Source organism: Rattus norvegicus, assembly GCF_036323735.1.
Source record: "Rattus norvegicus strain BN/NHsdMcwi chromosome Y unlocalized genomic scaffold, GRCr8 chrY_unlocalized_30, whole genome shotgun sequence".
NCBI lineage: Eukaryota > Metazoa > Chordata > Mammalia > Rodentia > Muridae > Rattus > Rattus norvegicus.
Window position 1 is genome coordinate 1 of NW_026947390.1, and position 22,660 is coordinate 22,660.

At 36.7% G+C, this 22,660-nt stretch overlaps 1 long non-coding RNA gene across 11 annotated transcripts in view; it reads left to right on the forward strand.

The window, feature by feature from the left end:
* The first annotated feature begins 10 nt into the window (after nucleotides 1-10).
* LOC120099701 (uncharacterized) overlaps nucleotides 11-22,660 on the forward strand; it is a 67,072-nt gene continuing 44,422 nt past the window's right edge. For 6 of the 11 annotated variants that reach the window (XR_010062362.1, XR_010062359.1, XR_010062358.1 and 3 more), the window contains exons 1-4: nucleotides 11-3,681; nucleotides 3,926-4,080; nucleotides 4,534-4,736; nucleotides 14,228-14,310. This is a non-coding gene — a long non-coding RNA (uncharacterized LOC120099701). The remainder of the gene's footprint in view (nucleotides 3,682-3,925; nucleotides 4,081-4,533; nucleotides 4,737-14,227; nucleotides 14,311-22,660) is intronic. The other 5 variants (XR_010062356.1, XR_010062364.1, XR_010062360.1 and 2 more) reach the window with 5 other exon arrangements.

A 22,660-nucleotide genomic window follows, 5' to 3' on the forward strand; every position in this document is an offset into this window, starting at 1 on the left:
AAATGTTCTGCCATAAAGTGGCCTTCTAGAAAGAGTAGCATAATCTTCAGTAAAAGAATATGCTTGACAAAGAAGTGCAGACTGACAGGAACTTGATGTAGATGTCTCCTGAGAGACACAGGCGAAATACAGCAAATACACAGGCAAATGCCAGCAGCAAACCACTAAACTGAGAACGAGAATCCCGTTGAAGGAATGAGAGACAGGATTGGAAAGGCTTGAAGGGGCTTGAGACCCCATATGAACAACAATGCCAAGGAACCAGAGCTTCCAGGGACTAAGCCACTACCTAAAGACTATACGTGGACTGATCCTGGGCTCCCACCTCATAGGGAGCAATGAATAACCTTGTATGAGCACCAGTGGAAGGGCAAACCGTTGGTCCTACTAACACTGAAACCCCAGTGAACGTGATTGTTGGGGGGAGTGCGGTAATGGGGGGAGGATAGGGATGGAAACACCCATATACAAAGGGGTTTAGGGGTAAGAAAGCAGGGTTAGGGGAATGTTGGCCAGTAAACCGGGAAAGGGAATAACAATTGAAATGTAAATAAGAAATGCTCAAGATAATAAAGAAAAAAAATCTGCTTTTAAACAAAATTTGGAGGAAATACCCCGACATGTCTACATTATAACTGTGTACTGTGTCATTGTTTTCTTGTTTTCTGTGGTCACACTTGTGGCCTTTGAAGCCGAGCTGCATCCCGTGGATCTGTAAATAAGCTAAGACAGACTTTCAACTCGGTCACATGAAGCATGTGAAAGGCGTGACAAGACAGTTGCAGTCATTGTCACACTGCCATCCCAATGGATACATGTAACTGTTGAAAAATCACAGAGTGGGATGCTCAAGTCTGAACTTTAACACCCAGCTAGGAAAAGTATAACCTATCAGTTCACTTCCTGAGTATCATCCACAAGCAAAGGGTAGGCTCAGATGAAGTATTGTTGAAGAAATTTGCTCTTCCTTGTGAGCAGCATCTGAGGGTATGTGGAAGACCATTCAGCCTCCTGTGACACGGGAGACCAGAGTAATGAGAAGCAGACAGAGGGGACAATTCTGTGTTGTTTTTTTCTGGACCACCATAACTACATTTTCCAGTCTATGGATTTGCTCATTGAAATCGTGTGTCTCACACTGGCAAAGGCCAAGCTGTATGAAGCCTCAATATCAAAACTGGATCCAAGGTCCTTTCTTAGTTACTGGGATTTACAGGCAGTCTACCATACCTTGTCTTCTAGATTCACAAATTCTTTTCTGGCTTCATGTACTTAAGGCATATTCTTTCATTCTCTCTATGTGTCTCTCTCTCTCTGCCTCTCTGTCATATTTTTTTCCTCTATCCTACAACAGTCTTTACTAATGTTAATGTATTTCTTGCCAGTTTATGCCCTTCCTTATCTCATAAACCCCAGGGTGATCTGAACTTGGAGTCCTCTGGAGAACCACAATTAGAAATAGAGTTGACATCCAAATCTACTAGACAAGAACAACTGTGAAGATGCAGAATATTCAACAACCCCCAACAAGCATAGAGCCCAATATGCATGTATAAAAAGAAAATTTTTAGATATTCAAGAAATGCATGGCAGGCTTCTCTTTGCTGAGACTGCCAGCATCATGACAAAGGTTACATGGGGCTTTAATAAACATGTATAGTTTAATAATACCTAGACTCTACCCTACTTTACCATTCCCTGTCTGTATGTTTCTAATAGATGCTTTCCAGAAATGTAGTAGTGACACCCTTTCAAGAGTATAGACGTTGTCACATGTGGCACCCAACAGAAGAATTTGACTTTTATTCTATGGGTGAAGCTCCTTATGATTGATCTACAACATACTTGTCCCCTTGACTGATGCTTTGTTTTGGTGTGTGTGTGTGTGTGTGAGTGTGTGGGTGTGTGTCTGTGTCTGTGTCTGTGTCTGTCTGTCTGTCTGTCTTTGTCTCTGTCTGTCTCTTTCCTCCGCAGGATACCTCTCCATAGTACAGCATGACTTCTTAATTGCATTCCAAGGTTGACTCATCATGCTTCCTCTGTTTTGAGGTCTCAAATTGCACCTATGTTAAGCAATGCACCTGTAGCCTGATCTGTGAACTGCTGCTCACATCATAAAGAACCCCATGACTAAACATGTTATTTTTGAGGCTCTGAACAATGTTTTTGTCTGAATTTACATAATTATTCCAATTTTTTTACTCCCTCAACTAAACTGTTCTTCTCTGTGGATCTTTCCAAAGTCTTTGCTTACTTGTATTTATCTATGTACCAGCTCTACAAGGAAGGCATAATCCCAACTCTCCAGCATTAGTTAGGAGGAGCAATGGATGAGGCAATTGGATAAAATGATCATTTAGCTAAAGAAGATGTCCGCTTAGAGTGATTAACTGTTTAGAATCGTTGCATAAATGACAATCATACTGACCTAAGTTCTCAACTTCCTTTCTTCATTGTCATTTTCAGTGTGCATAGTAAGGTCGGGATGAACAATTTCTGAGCTTTGTTTGCAAGTTTAGGCTTAAGTATCTGTACATGAAGGTAGGAAAAAATTCAATTAATCAGTCATATCTCCATTTTAGAAGGTAGAGTGATGGAAAGTCTTCCCTTGTGTCTCAGCAAAGGTACTGGAAAGGCCAACTTGGCTTGTTGATTTGGAGAATATCTGGTTAATGGATAGTTATGTACTGTTGAAGGGGACACTCCTCTGGTACACTATTGCATGCCTGGAATTCCATGGTATTCTTTGTGATGTCACTAGTGTTATGGAAACAGAAGCTGCCCTTGTGGTATTTTGTTAATGCTTATTGTTTTAGACACAGACATGTTTTCTAGGATTATCGAGTTATTTACAGGAAAAACAGAGTGCATGGAGAGATGAGAGAGAAAAAAATGATATTAGGACTTCTTTCTTGTTATAAATATGCAAATAAATAATCTGGTGTAAAGCAGAGAGAGTAAGCCCTGAGCCACTGCTGGGGAACTTCCTGGAGAAGCTGTGCTTGGGTCAGACCATCTAGGAGCAGGACTTATGGTCTGAAACATCTGGACTTTTAAAGAAGGGACCAAGCGTCAAGAATATCTGATGAATATTTGGCAGACAGCCAGAAATTGACAAGCATGCAGTTAGTTTGCTATGAGTTCCTTAATTTCACTCTGAATGAGAAAGATATCCAATAGGAGCCACACAGATAAATCTTCGACTCTCAGGGTAGAGTATAGGACTTCATCTACAGACGATTATTGTACATTCATTGACATGTTGTGACAAGGAGAGAGAGAGGGATACTCCCCTGGAAATGTATCAAGATTTCAGACTCATTTTTCTTGAACATACATGATTAGGGCTTGGTGGTCCTAAGAACTATGGACTACAGAACTTACCTGCATATGTCTAGCAATCATCGTTGGAGGCAGGAGAGTAGCTAATAGGTCCAACTTGAAAAGAGCTTTCTTACTCTCTCAGTGCTTCAAAGTGTCTGTAGATTTCCCCTTTCCTCATGCTTTGTTGGGGGACTCAGAATGGTCTCTCCTGTGACTGGGCCATTAATATGCATGTTCCCTTGTGTTTATCTACAGGGTCTGCTGGGAAGGCATCATGCCAACCTTCCACCATCAATGAGCAAGTTCAGCAGATTAAGAAGTAGGAGAAACTGACTATTGAGCTCAAGAAGAAAACCTGTGAGTTGGGTAAACTTCCAGGAATACTGACCCATGGCATCAGCAGAATTTGAACAAAAGATAGTTATTACACCCAGTCATTCCTTGATCGTCTTGACCCCTCTGTGTTAAACCCAGTATTCTCACATCAGAAGAAACTGCAACTCCAACGTCCTCATGCACAAACACATTTTTCTGATGTGCCTCTCAAAAGTAGAACTTGAAGGTAGGATAGGAGTGTAATGGAAGCTATTTCATTTCTCAGAAAAGCAGAAGCTGTGTTTGAATAACAGACGAGATATGGCAAGCAGTGTGTGAGCTCTCATCCTGGATTTTAATAGAGAGAGATGCATTTTCTGTCCTCAGAGGAACACAGAAAGGTGGTCAGCTACAGAAGCACAGTAACTTAAACTTAGATAAGTAAAATTTTGTTTTTTATTTATTTTAAAGATTTATTTTATTTGATTTTTATGAGTATACTGTACCTGTCAGACTCACCAGAAGAGGGCATCAGATGACATTATAGATGGTTGGATGCCACGATTAGTACACTTGGAATTGAACTCATGACCTTTGGAAAGACAGGCAGTGTTCTTAAATGCTGAATAATCTTCCTAGTCTAAACTACTACTACTACTACTACTACTACTACTACTACTACTACTACTACTACTACTTATTATTATTATTATTATTATTATTATTATTATTATTACTATTATTGTTAAGCAACCCTAGATAGATCAAAACTTACCCTCCTCCAATGCTCTTCCCCCTTCCCTGTCTCAAGAAGATCTTAGAATAAAGAAAGTCACTATAGTATCTGCCCCTCGACCTCAGCATTAAATAATGAAAAATTTTACTTTTTCTTAGCTATGGAGATTTTCTTGTTGACTGGGCTCATAGATTCAGACCTGAAGTCAGGGATAATATGGACAATGGAGATCCATTTGAAAGAAGCTGCTTAACTTGGAGGAACAGGGAAACAGTGAGCAAGAGTAAGATGTTTGTCCACCAGGTGATCCCTTGCTGAGAACAAAGTCTCCTCTTCACAGCCTGAAAACTGGGCAGGCTGGGTAAGTAGGCATAGCTAACAAGCCAATCCAATTGTGTAAATGTTTGTACATATACAGGGTATAAAGGGAGAGCATTTCATTGACGAATTTGAATACAAACCCTGTCCACTATGTTCTTATATCTTGCAAGGAAACTTTGGTGTATTTTGTCTATCCTGGGATCCAGAAAGATCGCTTCTCACTCTCATTGTGATTTCTTCCCTCATATGACCCTTAAGAGTACTGAGGAAGTCAGAGAAAAACACAGACAACAATAATCTACATTGTAGAGATCAATTACTTCTCATAAGAAACACTTCCTCATAGCTGTGAATTCAGCAGAGGGGCAAGCTGCAACCAATGCTTGATATTGCATCTGATGTCTGGTATACAGGCTCATTGACTAACTATTCTATTGGAGAAAGGAAACATCAAAAGTTAGCATGAGAACAAAAAAAAAAGACTTAAAATTGAATCAGAACTCTGATACATAGCAGTAAGTGTTCCCAGTGAGGGTCACAAATAACATGAAGGGTATTACTTGAGCAAGAGTTACTCTGCTGGAGTCCTCATATTTCATATTTACTTGAAAATCTGTCACAGCAGACCATATTGATATCATACAATAGTCCAGAGAGACCATACCCAAAAGTATATAATTCCTACTGAAATAAAGTGTTGATAATACTGCACATCACACATTTGTATGTGAGTCTAAAATTAATGTTCTACATAGATGAAAGCATTCCCACAATCCTTATCTTAGTCACTTGATTTTTTTTTTCGTTTGGAAAATGGCTGAGTATTCTTCAGTTCCACACCTGAACTGAACTGACTCTTCCTCAGACTGTATACATAGTGGACATCTGAGTAGCAATTGACATTTTTAGCCAGGTTGGTCTCCCCATGGATCTTTTTGGGCATGAATAAGCATGCATAGACATATTTTACTAAAGGATTCATGTAGTAGCCTAAATATTACAGGATCCCATTGCTGTAAATAATTTTATTTTACACAGCAGAAGGAAGGTGTATCAAAGGCTGTGTATCAAACGTTGTAGATATTACACCATCCATAGATGATAATATATCAAGAAGAATCCCTTAGGATTACACACATTGATCTAGAAACTCACAGACGATTCTAATCCAGGACAGGTAATCACTTGGCTTGGAAACTTACAATAATATAATGCTCCAGATCTATGTGGAGTGATAATAGATAATGAGAAACCACCTTAAAGGCATATGCATAAGTACAAGATGCTATTCAAAAATTATCCAGAGGGAGTTTGGCAACCTACATTCAGCACAAAGAGATTGATTCGTCACTTCACAGATTCTGATCAGATCAATTTAGTATTGAGAAAACTATATGAGAACTCACTTGCGTATCCCATGACTGTACAACTAGGTAGTCACAGCAAACATGACATTCAGGAAGCATAGCTTGAACTTGCCAACAATGGACAGAGTGCATTTAGCTGACGAAGTCTGACCATGAAACTCAAATTTCCGAAATACCACTTAGGTTTGAATTTACAGAACAATAAATACTTAATGAGTTTTGGGACAAAATTCTAATCTAAAGACTACAAAATTATTTATCAATAAGCTCTTAATCCCTATGGAGAGATTAATGGTAGATATAATGAATTTAATCTGTAGCCCAGAGGTATAAATAATTGGTGCAATGTGAGGTGATTTGGTATGTTTAAGAAACATGCAAAAAAGGGAGGTCATTCTATCTTTGAACAGATTTGCTTCTCAAACATTTAGCATGAGTTACTGTGGAATGACCTAGACACATACATGCACATATCCTACAATTAATTGATTTGTTCTGTTCTGTGTGTGGTATGCCGGACTAATCCAAGGTAGGAAGTATATAATCCACAAGTATTTTAAACCCAATATCAATGAAAATAAATCAGAATTCCTCTTGTGAATGCCATCCTAGATGAGTTAATCCAGATCAAAAAGTAAAAAATGAGTTACATATTCACTTTAATCTGAATGTTAATTCTCTAAACTGTGTATCTGTATGATCATTTTGTGTAAGAGTCTAGTGAAACAGACTGTATATATTTTGAGAAGTGCAAGTGTACTTATGTATTGCTGAAGGACACAGTCAGGAACAGGAATATCAACTGTGAAGAGACAGGGAAAAGAGCAACAATGAAGGGAATGTAGTACATACAGTTAAATTGAGAGACATTTGAGGCATTGAATGGAAAACTAATGGAGTAGAAAGACAATTTTTTTTTAATTTTCTATCAAGTAACTAAATATTTGCTATAGTTACAAGGGCAGAAGATAAAATATTGAATGGGTTTATCTATGTGAAATTCGAATAATAAGTAAGTCACAACAATTTTGGATTTCAACTTTCAGTAAACCTATGTTACAAATACTGACTGTATAGTCATTAAGGAGAGAGATGTGAACATCTCTGTTGGAAACATACATATCTTATATTATAAACATTGGAAGTGCAAAATAATCTATGTATTTGTTTACATTTCAAAGTCATTTCCCAAACTCTTCTTTCTTTCTTGAATCCTCCAAGCCTTTCCGATGCTGTTTGTTTCTATGATGGTGCTCCTCCATCTACATGCCCACTTCACTTTAGCCATCTAACATCCACCTTCTCTGGATATGACATTTCCACAAGACCGATTGCCTTCCTTTCCAGAGATTAAAGATTGGACAGTTGTCTTCTCCATATGCTTTGCTATCTATATAGCAGTAACCATGTACTGGCCAAGTACACTCTCGTTGGTAAATTTCCTGAGACTCTGAAGGATAAACTTAATTGATACTCTTGTGTTTCATATTTGTTTCCAATCCCCTTAAGATCCTTTAGGCATTAGACTAACTCATCTTATGTGGCTGTCAGTTTTCTGTCAAATGTTTAGCTGTATCAGCATCTGTCTCAGTCAGGTGATGGCAGAGCCCCTCAGAGGACAGACATATTAGGGTCTAATCTGCAAGCACATCTTGACATCAGGAATAGTTAGAGGATTTAAGGTCTGTGGATGAAATGATTCTTATGGTGAGGTAGTCTCTGAAGGGGCTTTCTTCATTCTCTGCTCTTTTCTTTTACTTTTTTTTTAGGCCTTGCATATTTATAGGTTAAAAATTTTGAGCTGCATGGGTAGCACCATCCCTTCACTTGGGTCATTTGTGGCTACAAGAGGCAGTCTCTAGTTGTTCTATCTCTTTGCTGCTTAGTATTTAAACTACTATCATCCCAGTAGGTGTATAGGAGCCTTTTGCATTCCTGAAATCTGGGACTTTCCTGGGGATACCCAAGTTCACCACCCAACATTGATGATTATTGTTATTTATTCCACTTTTCCTCTGGATTTCTCTCTTGTCTCTTTTCATTGTTGCTATCCCCCTCCCCACTTTGTCTATCCTTCTCTACCTCTACCTAGGTCCCTTCATCCCTCTGCCTTCTAAGTTTGTTGCAAGCATCCATAATTGGATTTCTTTCATGTTACCCTCCATGTGATAAAGGATTTGAATACTGGGTATTCTTAACTTTGTGGCTAACATCCAATTGTCCCTAAGTACATTCCATGATATGACCTTTTTGTACTCTGTTACTTCACTCTTTTCCAGTTTCTTCCCTTTGTGTACAGTGTTCTTGGGGTCCTCATTTTTAATACCTGAGTCGTGTTCCTGTGTTTTATTATAGCACACGTTCTCTATTTATTCCTCAGTGGGGATGACATATTTCACGATTGGTTCCAGCATTTGACTAATATGAGTAAGACTGCTTTGAACATGTTCAAGCACATGTCCTTGTTATATGTGGATCAAGTGTGGGTATATGTGTTGAAGTGAGTGGTAAAGCTGGGTCTTCAGTAAAGCTATTTGCAATTTTCTCTGACCCTCCACCTTGATATCCAAAGTGGCTATAGAGCTACTAATCCCACCAGCAGTGGAGGAGTGTTCCACTTTGTCTACATCCTAGACCACTCTGCTACTGCATCAGTTTTTTATCTTAGTCATTCTGATTGGTGTAATGTAGAATCTCTGGTTCATTTTGATTTCCTTTTTTCTCATAACTCTGGATGTTGAACATTTCTTGATATGTTTCTCAGATATTGAGTTACATCAGTTAAGGATTCTTGGTTTAGCTCTCTAACCCATTTTAAAAGTTTGGATATTTGGTTGTCTGGGACAGTAAGGAAGGGAGTGTCCATGTGGAGGAGACAATCACTAAAATGCGGGAGTGGGAGAGACTAGGGGTGATGAAGAGGAACCCAGGAAAGATAAAAACATTTGAAATACAAATGAGAAATACCCTATTTAATGAAAATGAAAAAAAAAGAATAAACTTACACTTCTGAAATCTTACTGTTGAATAAATATAGCTTTTGAGATTTTAAACATTTATTTCCTATGTAAATTAAAATTGTATGTGCAAATTGAATACAATTGCTCAGTACTATATTATCTAGTTATGGAGCCTGAGAATTAAACTTATATGTTGTATAACTGTGTTTTAGAATATTTTTTGGAACTTATTTTAATTATTTCTAAACCTTATCTGAGCCTGACACTTTTTTATTCACTATGTCCAATTGTTTTTAGAAAGATACATAAAAGATATTTAATCTTTTCATAAACATTGACACATATACTTCAGCACTGACTCAATATGAATTAGGGTGGATATTATAAGGTATTATTAACCTACTGTTTTCATATAAACAAATTCTGTACCTATTCTTTTATTGGATCTTTTTACTTGTTTTACTGTAGGAAATATTAAATATGCATTTGCATCCCATTATCATTTACTTGAAAATATTAATTATATTGATTGTAATATGGCCCAGATGCAGTGGAAAATGGGTGAAATGTGAGGCTTGCTGAGAAACATAGGGTCTGCTCTTTGTTAAGCTTGTCATATATCAAAATAAGAGAGGTAGAGTGACTGATACTGATACGTAAAAATGAAGTAATTACAAATGGTGTATGTATTGTGAAAATGATAAGCAGTCTTCATATTTAAGATTTTTAATATTTAAATGGAAATTATTTTAGATTCCTTTATATGGATGTCCTTCTGAGGAGATTATTGGGTCTTAGTAACCAATACCCACAAGTATGACACCCTGATCTGCATATTGTTTTAAATTAATAATAACTGGAGTAGCAAAATGCTTGAAGAAAATTCATCCAGTATACTCCTGTCTGTTTAAAGATTGGATATGCAAAAGATGAAAAGAGTTATCTTTGGTTCCTTTATTGAATTTTCTTAATTGAAATGAATGTTTTCAAAAAGAAATATTAAAGAATATAGCCATTTTTGTCACAGGTTATTGTTAGTGTTCTCACTCTGTGTAATTTCACTATAGAGTCATGCAATACTGTTAGTATATCTGTGATATTCATCACATGAAATCAGCATGTTTAAACTGATAACATCCATAATGTAACCTGTACCAAATTTCCACTTTATTTCCTTTTCTGCTCTATTACACGTCGATGTCATTTTTTTTTAGCATTTACCATGGATTTATAAATAAACATGCTTATGTAGTCCACTCAGAATCACTTGTAAATATTATTCAACAAATAATATTCAATATGCAAGTTCAGGTCTTTCACACTTTTTGTTTAAAATTGCATGAAGCACTTCTCTGCATGAGGTCTTCTCCAAGCTCTGCTTTCTCTTCCAGAAGTATTCTTCCTATGATTCTTGTCACATAGCCAGCTTTCTGTTTTAAATCTGAGTAGAACTAGAACTTTGTAACAACTTTGTTTTTCTTGTCTAAAGATTCAATGGAACAAACTGTTGGTGGAAAATTTATTGGGGGGAAATAGATCATTTTATTATCTCATTTAAAGAGCAATTATAAAATGGTTGATGTTGAAAATAGTACTGAAAACACGGAAGCGGTAGTGATCTCATTTGTGACAGAGAAATAATAATTACCCGTATGATAGCAATGTTAGTAAAGATAAAAAATGATGGATCATGATTAAATTTCATGATAGCACATGAGGATCTCTTAGAGACTTAAACATAGTGATAAGATTTGAGGTAGAATGCAGAGCAGGGTGGAAAGTAGCTGAAGATTTGCAAATAGAGACAAAGTATGATGTTATGCCTTTAAGTAACAAAGACGAGATGATGGGAGAATTTGACAGATTAATGTAAAGGAATCTAAGTATTTCATCTCTGTTAATTACCTGAGTGGAAGTGTTAAATAGACATTTTATTTTAAAATTACGGCTGATAAATGTTCCTTTAGGTATTAAGATATGAACATAATTCACATTTAAAATTGTGCTTCATATAAGAAGATATTTCACATTTAATAATTATTTCATGATTGATGATTCTGAGTATGTGATATTATTCTACTTATCTGTGATCTTTCATGTATGTAAATATGTATGTATGTATGTATCTTTCTATCATTCTGATCTATCACATATAGCAGTCCATTTGTTATATTTTCTAACTCACATAGGTCCTTTAGTATCCTGAAATTACATCACATGATGGAAAAGTTAATTAGATATGTCTCATGCTAAAACCCAAATACAGTCACATTACCAAACTAAATCTTTGTGTTTTATGAAATAGATGAGGAAATTTGATATTATAAAAATTAATTAGCTACCTTGAATCTCTTTTCTGAACTGTAACTTTACAATGAATCAAAATTTATGAAACAGCTTTTAAAAATCTTGAGTACTAATGTATAGCTGTGAAAAGTTTCATAAAGTTAGAAAGTAGAGTGCATTTTATGTTACATAAATATATATATAAACACATATACACATACAAACAAATATATATATATATATATATAAATGTGTCCACCTACACGTATATACATATATACATATAAACATATATACATATGCCCTTAAGTACACATACACAATTATATATATATATATATATATATGTGTGTGTGTGTGTGTGTGTGTGTGTGTGTGTGTGTGTGTCCCTATGTACACATACACATATACAAATGTATACACATATACATATATACATACATACATTCTTTACTAACCAAAAACTTTGCTTTTGAAAGAAATTGCCTAGGCATAATGTATATGGTTTAGTCAAATAAGAGAAAAATGATGTTATTGTCAAATGACTCTGTTTGAGTATTCATTTCTTCTTTTTTAACATGATGATGGTTCTACAAATCTGACTTTTGGTAATTGGAGATTATATGTACTACTCTAACTCATTCAAACTCTTACTCCAAAAATAAGTGATTACTTATTATGTTTCCAGTACATGTCTAGAAAATAGGTTTATAAAAAAATGAAGTTTCTGCTTTCCTTCAAGGGCTTCACCATCTAGGGAGGATATAGTCAAATATCATTATTTATTAATCCTATAATCTACTCTAAGTATTTCCTTCAAATTATATCATTTTGCTCCTCTAAAACTCGATTTAGGTATAAGTACACTTCATTTTTCAAATTCAAGAAAGAAAAGTGTGAAAAAGTCCCCTTGAGAATCAGGAGTACTGGAGTTAAAATTCAAGTTCACATAATATATTGCTTAAAATCATTTTTAAAAATGTATTATATGGGGTTGGGGATTTAGCTCAGTAGTAGAGCACTTGCCTAGCAAGCGGAAGGCCCTTGGTTCGGTCCCCAGCTCCGAAAAAAAGAAAATAGAAAAAAAAGTATTATACTTGCTGTCTTGAGTCACCAAGTTCAATAATTTTCTTAATAAAACATAAAACAAAGTAAAATCCAAGGGAAATATATTATTTAGATACAATTCCAAATTGTTTTTCCACACACTTATTACCTTTCATATCTTTACATTTAACATAGAACTAGAAAAAAAAAAAAAAAAAAAAAAAAAAAAAAAAAAAAAAAAAAAAAAAAACTCTACCACCGATTCCCAGCAACCATGGGACAGTTGTTTGTAACAGATGGAATTTTATAGATGACAATTGAAATAATACTGTGGGTTTGTGACCCTGCTGGTAGATGCATGAAAAAACATGTATATTTAGGTTGAGTTTCTACAATATAAACCAGATTAATCCCTACAACTAGATGGCAGTGCATTTGGCCAAACAGGATAGGAAAATTTGCAAATGAGCTCCATATCTTAAACACATTATTCTATAAACTTGCTTGAAATCATGCTTTTGATAATTATCATCTTGACCAAAATCACCGACAGGCTAGCCCATTCAAAAACAAATTGTTATCACCTTTTGCCAATTAATTCTATTTTTTATACAAGAGTAAGAATATGTAACTGCTATTGAGGTGGTTGTTAAGGGTTTCCAGTACCATTACAGCTCATAGGTTGTAAGTGTTTTTAAATTTTTATATTGGAAACATGGTCAAAGCAGGTACACTGTTTTGAATTTTCTCAACTGATCACATATTGGATTACCCGTTTCAAAATTAGCAGCAATAACTGTAAAGGATTTGGATAGTGTCAATCACTCTGAAGAGAAAATAATGTACAGGATTACTCAGCTACAGTAATGTATTTGTAGCAGCAGCAAACATTTCAAACATATGCTATTTCTTCCAAGGGAAAGTTGGCTACACAGACTATGGCAAACAAATGAAGCAGCAGCAACAATGTTTGTGGATCTTGAGTCTCTGCTGATTTCAATTCCCTGAGAGAATCACAGCATAGAACTTCTCCCTGTCCAGGCTACGTACAGAAGCCTGGCTGTCCTACTAGGTTCTGCCACTGCTGCTGTTTCCTGTTTGTTATGACAACTCTGCAAAATTGAACTACTAGTGTATTCATGAAATGTTTGCTAATGGAACAAGCTGCCTCTGCTAAACTGTGTAATGTAATTCTGCTATCCAGACAACACAGATGGGAGTTGCTCCAATGAACCTTTTTAAACAGGGCCACCACCACTAAACCCAATGCTTCCATCCTTCTTTTTTTTTTAACTTGCGTGGGAGGAGGGCTATAAAGGATGTTAAAGCTTTTAAGAGTCATCAGCACATATTGATATTTGGAAAAAACAAAGTTTTAGTTTGAAGAGATATCAGCTGTGGGCTCTCCTTGGGGTGTAATATCACTCAAGCATTTGGTGTATGCTGCATGGAAGGACCCTGAGAATGCCAAGTTAACCGCAAAAAGACAGGTATTTTCTGGTCCTGCATATATCAGTGAATATAAAGTTTTTTTTCAACACTGGTAAGAAGCAGGAGGTTTGGAGCCTGGGGGGAGAGAGAATGAAGATGTTTACTATGCATGGCATCTCAGCTCCATAAATTAAAAGAGATCTGGATAAGAGAGGGAGTGAGAGACACACACCAGAGATGCTGAGCACTATAAAAAATGGTATATTAAAAGCATTTTATTTTATTTCTTGTAGGACAGTTAAAAAAGAACCCAAAAGCTATTCTTTTTACTCTTATTTAGCATTAGATAAATATCTCCTTTATAAGACAAGATAGACTTTTTTCTAAAGTACTTTGGTAACTTGAGACATTAAAAAATGAATTTTGCTTTCTTTTTCCAGAAGCCAATAGCAATGTACATGAAGAAAGTACATCAGTAGTGAGAAAGAAAATTGCTGCACTTCTTCAATAATCATTTCCTTAGGTAAGTGAAATTTTATCCAGGTGTTTCAGAAATAATCTAACTATTGTCATTTCCATCAGTATATGTAGAAGGAACCATGATATAAACAAATGGAATTCACTGCTAGAGTAAAATCTCATTTAAGTAAATCCATATCTGTAAACTCAAGGAACTTTTCCAAGCAATTCCAATTGACATTCTTACACAAATTATTTTTATAATAAATGTAGTAAACAAAATACACCCATACATAGAGTAATATCTTTGGAGTTAAGTTCACATCTTAATAATTAATCTATTATTACTTTGGAAGTAATAAAAGAGAATATGGATTGTGTTTGGTAGCAGGCCACAATCCAAAGCATCAATCCCTTTATGGTAATCTAATAGATATGAATTTCATTTCTTCCAAGAATGTTTAAACAAGATTCATTCCTTTTAGTATTCCTAGTCTCTTGATTTCTTTTTGGATATCACAGATCCCATAATGGTTTGGTTAAAAATGTTCACTACGGCATGATAATAAACTTAGTCTTAGAAATTCTCTGTTAGTTGCTATCTCTGAATAAGGAAGTTTGAATCAGATAAACTAACTTGACTCCACAGAGATGTCATACTTCTCTAACTAGCATTTGCACAATTTTGCCCATAATACTGTGTCTTAGCCAGAGTTTCCATTGCTTTTATGAAATACCATGACCAAGGAGGAAAAAAAGCAAGTTGGGGAAGAAAGTGTTTATTATAGTTTATATTTTCTCTTTTAAAATTTTACTTAATAAAATTTTAGAGTTCAGATTTCATTCCTCTCAAAGCCCATATTCTGTTCTACATCCCATACCTTCTCCCCGCATTCCCAACTGAATGAAGCTGTCTCCCACTCCACCCTCAGTCTACCAGACCTCTCCACTACCTGGGAACTCAAGTGTCTTGAGGGTTAAGTGCATCTTCTCTTGTTGTGTCCAGAACCAGCACTCCAATCTTAGAGGCCTCATATTAGCTGGTGCATGATGCCGCATTGATGGCTCAGTGTCTGAAAAATCACTGAGGTCCAGGTTAGTTAACACTGCTGGTCCTCCGACTGCGTTGCTCCCCTACTCAGCTTCCTCAGCTTTTCCCCAATTCAACCACAGGGCTTAGCAGCTTCTGTTCATTGGCTGAGTGTAAATGTCTGCATCTGACTCTTTCAGCTGCTTGTTTTTTCTTTGCTAATGCAGTCATGTCAGGTCCGTTTTGTGAACATGACAAAGCATGAGTAATAGTGTCAGGCCTTGGGGGCCTCTACTTAATCTGGTTCCCAGATATCGCGGGACACTGGAATTCCTTTTGCTCAGGCTCCTCTCTGGTTTTGCCCCTTAAATTCTTTCAGACAGCAACAAATATGGGTCAGAGTTTTGATTTGTGGATGGCAACCTTATCCCTCACTTGATGCGCTCTCTTCGTCATGGAGTTAGCCTCTACAAGTTCCCTCTACCTACTCCTGGACATTTCACTGAGTCCTGATAGTCTCTTACATCTCAGGTCTCTGGAATATTCTAGAGCCACCCCCACCTCCATCCTTTTAGTTCATGAGGTTGACTCTTTTCATTCATTCTGCTGGCACTCAAGACTTCAGTCAAATTCCCTACCAACACTTGAACATGTTCCCCTCTCCCTTACTGACTCCTTTCTCACCCACGCCCCTCACTCTTCCCTCCTGAGGTTCATTTCTTCTCCCTTTCAAGTGGGATTGAGATTCCTCTTTGGCCGTTCAGTTGGTTAAAATTTTATTTTTCCTTTTATAAAAATGGGATATTTTGTTTAATTTCAAATATTATTCACCTTTCTAGTTTTCCAGTCATAAGACTCCTATCCTTTCCCCAACCAGTTCTTCTATAAAGGTGTTCCCCTCACCAACCACTCACTTTCCCAGCACCCGTGACATTCCCCTACACTGGGGGTTCCAGCTTTGGTAGGCCTAAGAGCTTCTCCTTCCATTGATATCCAACAAAGCCATCCTCTACCACATATACATTTGAAGCCATAGTTCTGTCCATGTACAGTCTTTGAATATTGGTTTGGTACCAGAAAGCTATGGGTCGTTGGCATTGTTGTTATGGGCTTGAAAGCGATTCAGTCCTTGTAATCCTTTCTCCAAATTTACAAACAAGAGGTTTGTTTGCATTCCACTGGTGTGCCAATAACCTTCACATCTGTAATTGGCATGGTCTACCTGGGTCTCTCAGGAAAGATCTATATCCATTTCCTGGCAGCATGCACTTCTTAGCGTCATCAATCTTATGTAGTTTTGTGGCAGATCTATCTATCCATCTATCTATCTATCATCTATCTATCTACCTCTATATCTGTCTCTTGTTATCTATATCTATATCTTTATGTATATCTTTATCTATATTTATATTTATATATCTTTATCTATATCTATATCCATATCTATATCTATATCTATATATATCTATATATCTAAATATATATATAACTATCTAAATATATATATAAATATATGTATGTATGTACATATATATATATAAATATATGTATGTATGTACATATATATATATATATGTATATATGTATATATGCATATATTTGGTGGCTCCTACAGCTATGTGGTTTGGTGGAATTTTAGGATGGATTCTGTAGAACTAGGTCAAAAATGTAGAAATGCCAATCAAACTCCTTCCTGTTATTATGGACCTATTGAAGTTGAGGTTTCTCTGGACATCAAGCCATTCCTCTTTCTGTCCATCCTTCTGAGTCTTGTGTTTCACCTGAGAAAGAATAGTGGTAAAACCTCCTAAACCCTTTTGTCTGGCCCTGGGAACACAGGAAAGTACATGTTTTAGAACTGATATCTAATAGGAGTAGAGATCTGCCTTCTATAGTACATGATGGCCCGTGCTTTACTGATGTCTCATAGTTTTTGGATAAAATAAGGATTTGGGAGTATTATTTGAAGTAGGAACACAATATTGACAGTTATATTCACTCTATAACTGGTCACGCTTTGTTGCTAATTTATTGCAAAAAATGAAATTGCAAAATGGAATTATTGAGTACACATTCAGGAATATATATATATATATATATATATATATATATTTATATGGTGTCTTCTACAACTATGTGTGTATATATATATATATATATATATATATATATATATATGTATGTATATATAAATTCTCCTATAAAGGAAAGTACAATACGAAAATAAAATACAATGCTCAATCCATTAAAGGTCTGTAGGGAAAATAATGGCCTTTGGGAAACAGAGAAATCCTAGGAAATTGAGTGTATGTCACAGGAATGGACCTGGAAATAGAATTCTTATCCAGAATAAACTCCTCCACCCCATGTTCCTAGATCATTTCTACCCATGCCATGTGCCTGACTAACTTTCTCCATTCAAAGCATGAAAACACTAATGTAGGAAAAAGAAGTCTGTAGCTTTAAAGAGATAGAGTACATAAAACATTCCCCTGTGTCATAGGAGACACTTCTGGAAAAGGCACTCTCAAAACTGGTCACTGTTAGGAAAGCTGTTTAGCGGGTAGGCCACGGCAGTTCTCAGTGACATCATCATTAATCCCTCCCTCCAAAATCTCTTGTAACCAGGAGATCCCTATCTTCTCCTGTGATGTCACAAGTGTTGTTGTGTCTGCAACTGCCTCTCAGATATTCCTTCAGTACCTCTAGGGTTTACTAATTGGCCTCTAATTCAGAGTAAACAGCCTTTTGGGAGGGAGAACAAAGAGGACGAAAAGATCTGATGTGGGAAGAAAAAAGGAAGCTGGCCTTCTGTCTTGGTATAAAAAAAGAAAAGAAATAAGTGGTCCTTGGAACAGCTCAGTGAGTACTTGGTAGGGATTTAGTGGGATTGACAAAGAGACTGCCTTGATCTGAGCCTCCCACCTACGGGAATCAGGAGTTGGGAGCCTCTCAGAAGCATCTGGACTTGCCTGTTTTTATTGTTCCTGGAAGTCAGAGAGTTTATATCATTAATTTCTTTATTCAATGGGCCAAGTGTTGTGAAGGGCACAGTTGTTTTCCTGACAGCTCATGGCCTTTATTCTTTTTGACAAGAAGAAAAAAGTCCTAAGGAAAAAGGTAGAGACAGATATAGTGTCTCTAGCTCAGAATAAACACCTCCATGTTTGCATATCTATAGTGCAGTCTGAGAAGCAGCAGTGCTATTAGGTGACACATCATCATCTCAGTCTTCCCACTAATATTTCCACTGACCACCACTTTACTTTTCTGAGTCAATAGGTATGATTAGCTGTCAGTTTTTTCTTCTTTTATTTCTTTCATTTTTTTATGTTTTAGCAATTTTATTGCTTTTTTTAACTTGATATTTCTATATTTACATTTAATGTTATTTCATTTCCCATTTTCCTACCCAAAAGGTTCCTACCCGTATCCTTCCCCTTTCTTCTCTAACCCCCCCAACTGTGCCTTCACATTCCCTTGAACTGGGAGACAAACCTAGAGAGGACCAATAGCTTCGGCTTCCATTCATGATGAACAAGGTCATCCTCTGCCACATGCAGTTTGATCCATAGGTCTGTCTGTGTACATTCACTGAATATTGGTCTAGTATCAGAAAGTTCTGGGTCATTGACATTGTTGTTCTTACGGGATTTTAAGCTCCTTCACCTCTTGTAATCCTTTCTCAAAATCTGCCAGCAAGAAGTCTGTTTCAGTTCACTGGTTTGCTCTAGCATTAACTTCTGTAGGTGACATGATCTACCTGTGTCTCTCAGGAAATATCTATGTCCAGTTGCTGGCAGATTGCACTTTTTAGCGACATCAATCTTATCTAGTTTTGGAGGATATATACATATACATATATCCTCTTTTAGGTGGCTCCAAGAACTATGTGGTTGGGTGGAGGCAACATGGATTCTGAGCAACTAGGTCAAGAATATAGAGTTCAGAAACGACAGTGCCAAATAAACTCCCTCCTGTTCTTATGAACCAATTGAAGTTGAGGTTTCACTTGCTCTCAAGCCATTCTTCTTTCTGCCCATCCCCCAGTATCTTATGTTTGGCCTTCAGAGAAATAATGGTAAAATGTATGACCCTCAAGTCTAGCATTGGGAACACAAAAAGGTAGATCGTGTAGTACCGATATCAAAAAGTACTAGAAACTGAATTCCATAGTTGTTTTGTCCTTTGCTTTTTTGAAAATTAAATTGGACACAGAAGTTTTGAGTACACATACAGGAATATTAATAAAGTATCTTATCATTGAATGTACAATGAGAAAGTGAAATACAATATTCATTCAATTAAGGTCTGTAGGCAAAATTCTGGCCTTTGGGAAATAGAGAAATCCTGGGATATGAACTGTGTATCACAGGAATGAACCTGGGAAACAAAAATTATCTAGAACTATCTCCTCCACTCTATATTCCTAATTCATTTCAAGCCATGCTAAGCCCCTGACTAACTTTGTCCATTCAGAATATATAACCTCTAATGAAGCAAAGAGAAATCTCTAGCTTTAAAGAGATGGAGTATGTAAAGGTTTCCACTGTTAGACAGGAGAAACTCCTGGAAATTGCACTCCAAATCTGTTCAATGTAAGGAAAGCTGTTTAGCAGGTAGGCCATGGCAGTTCTCAGTGACATCATCATTAGGACTCCCAGAAAAATCTCTTGTATCCTGGAGAGACCTCGCTTCTTCTGTGATGTCACCATTGTTGTACTGACTGCAACTGCCTATCAGATATTGCTTCAGTACCTTTGGGTCTTCAAATTGGCATCTAATGCATTGTAAATAGCCATTTGGGAGGGCAAACATAGAGGATGAAGTGATCAGACATGGGGTGTAGAAGGTGACCTTCTGTCTAGGTATAAAAAGAAGAAACACGTGGTCAATGGGAAAGATCCTTGAGTCTTGGGTAGGTGTTGAGTAGGTTCACTGAAGAGATAGCCTTGATCTGAGCCTTCCACATATGGGAATCAGGAGCTGGGAGCCCCTCAGAAGCATCTGGCCTTCCCTGCTTGTTATTTTTCTTGGTAGTCAGTTAGTTTATATAATTCATTTCTTTATCCCCAAAGCCAGGTTTTGGGAAGGGCACTCTAGTTTTTCCTGAGAGCTCATAGCTTTTATCCTTTTGTCAAAAAGGAAAAGGTCCTAACAGAAAAGGTAAGGCAAGTATTTTGTCTTCTGCACAGAGTAAATTCCTCCATGCATTGTATTCTAATAATGCAGTTTGTGTCTGGCACTGATAGCTGGAAGGGAGAACTGCTTCTAGATGAGACTTCATCATATAAGTCTTTCAACTAGTAATACTCTGACTATCATTCCCTGACAGTGACCCCTTAAAATTCTGAGTCAATAGGTGTGAATAGCTGGAAGATTTCTTTTCTTTAATGTCTTTCATTTTTTTTAAATTTTTAACTAATTTTATTGCTTTTTTAATTGGATATATCTAAATGTTCATTTAAAATATTTCCATTCCCAGTTTTCTGACTGAAATATCCCTTACCGGTCCTCCTACACTTCTCTTATAACCACCCTTACTGCCCCTGGATATTCCCTTGAACTGGGAGTCAAAGCTAGGCAGAACCACGGGTTCTCCTTCCATTATCACCCAACAAGGCCATCCTCTGCAACATATGCAGTAAGAGCCATAGGATTGTTCATGTTCATTCTTTAAATATTGGTCAACTATCAGAAAGCTCTGTTTCATTGGCATTGTTGTTCTTATGGGTTTGAAAGCACCTTCAACTCTTCTAAATCTTTCTCAAAATCTACCAACAAGAAGTTCGTTTTCAGTTCACTGGTTTGCCACTAGGGTTCATGTTGTGGTTCTCCCTGCAGTTTTCTGTGTTTGATGCTAATTCAACTGCCCCAAAGTCAGGTGCATAGTCCTGTACTCAGAACTCAGGTTACTTCACAAGAACTACCTCCCCATTGAATGTGTAAAGTATAAGTGAGTGGCAGGAACAGGACAGAAAGGAGGGTTAATTTGTGAGGAGAAGGAAGAATGGTCAGTAGAGATGTTTGAAGGAAGAGGAGGACACTAGAGGGAAAAAGAGGATTGTAAGATGACAGAGTGAGAAGCCATGGCAGGTGAATTTAAGATTCTGCTCTGTGTATTTACAAGTCGTTTTTAATATTCATAAGGGATGGGTAGTACCCTACGTGGTGTGTTTAAGTGGGCAATTATATCTAATCAACTAAATCAAAGATTATTGTGCTGTGTGTTTTTTATGTGAGGGTTTGAGTATGGGAGAGTGTGTGACGGCATGAAACACTGTGTAGGGGAGGAGTGGGAAGGTGTTTATGCCAAGATATCTAGCAGAGAATTTCAGACACTTCGGTGCCAGAGTTAGCAGGATAAAACAAATATTTACTTTTTATTTTTATAGTTTTACAAGAATACAGTCACTTCCGTATATAATATGCTCTAGCTGTGTTTCTGAGGAAAAATCTATATTTGTTTCCTGGCAGAAAGCACTTCTTAGATTCATCAATCTTATCAGGTTTTGGTGATATATATGTAGGTGGCTCCTTCTGCTGCTTGGGTAGGGGGAATTTTCATATGGATTCTTTGTAACTAAGTCAAGAATGTAGAATCCACAAAGGACAATGCCAAATAGATTCCCTCCTGTTCTTATGAACCTATTGAATTTGAGGTTTCACTGGACCTCAAGCCATTCCTCTCACAGTCCTTCCTCTTCTATCTTATTATTCCTCAAGAAAGAATCATGGTAAAACATCCACAACCCTCTAGTCTGGCCATGGGAAAACAGTGAGGTAGATAATACAGAACAGATATCAAATGGGACTAGAGAACCTAATTCTATAGTCCATGTTGGCCTTCGCTTTACTGATATCTGGTAATTTTGGGATATCATAAGGACTTGGGAGTTTATCATTTCAAGTAGCTACACAACATTTACACTGTTATACTCATTCTATAACTGGGCCACCTTTCTTGCCAAAATCTTTGCAGAAAATGGAATTGGAAAACAATTTTTGAGTACACATTCAGCAATATATATTAAGTCCCATATCGATAAATGTACATTAAGAAAGTGAAATACAATATTCATTCAATTGAAGGTCAGTAGGGAAAATACTGGCCTTTGGGAAATAGAGAAAACCTACAAAATTGTACTGTATTTCAAAGATTGTACCTGGGAATAAAGTTACTATCCAGAAGAATCTCCTCCACTCCATGTTACAAAATCTTTTCTACCCATTCCAAGCCCTTGACTAACTTTTTCCATTCACAGCATGTATCCACTAATAAAGCAAAGAGAAGTGTCTAGCTTTAGAGAGATGGAGTACATAAAGATTTCCACTGAATCTCAGGAGACATAACAGGAAAGGGCACCCTCAAATCTGATCAATG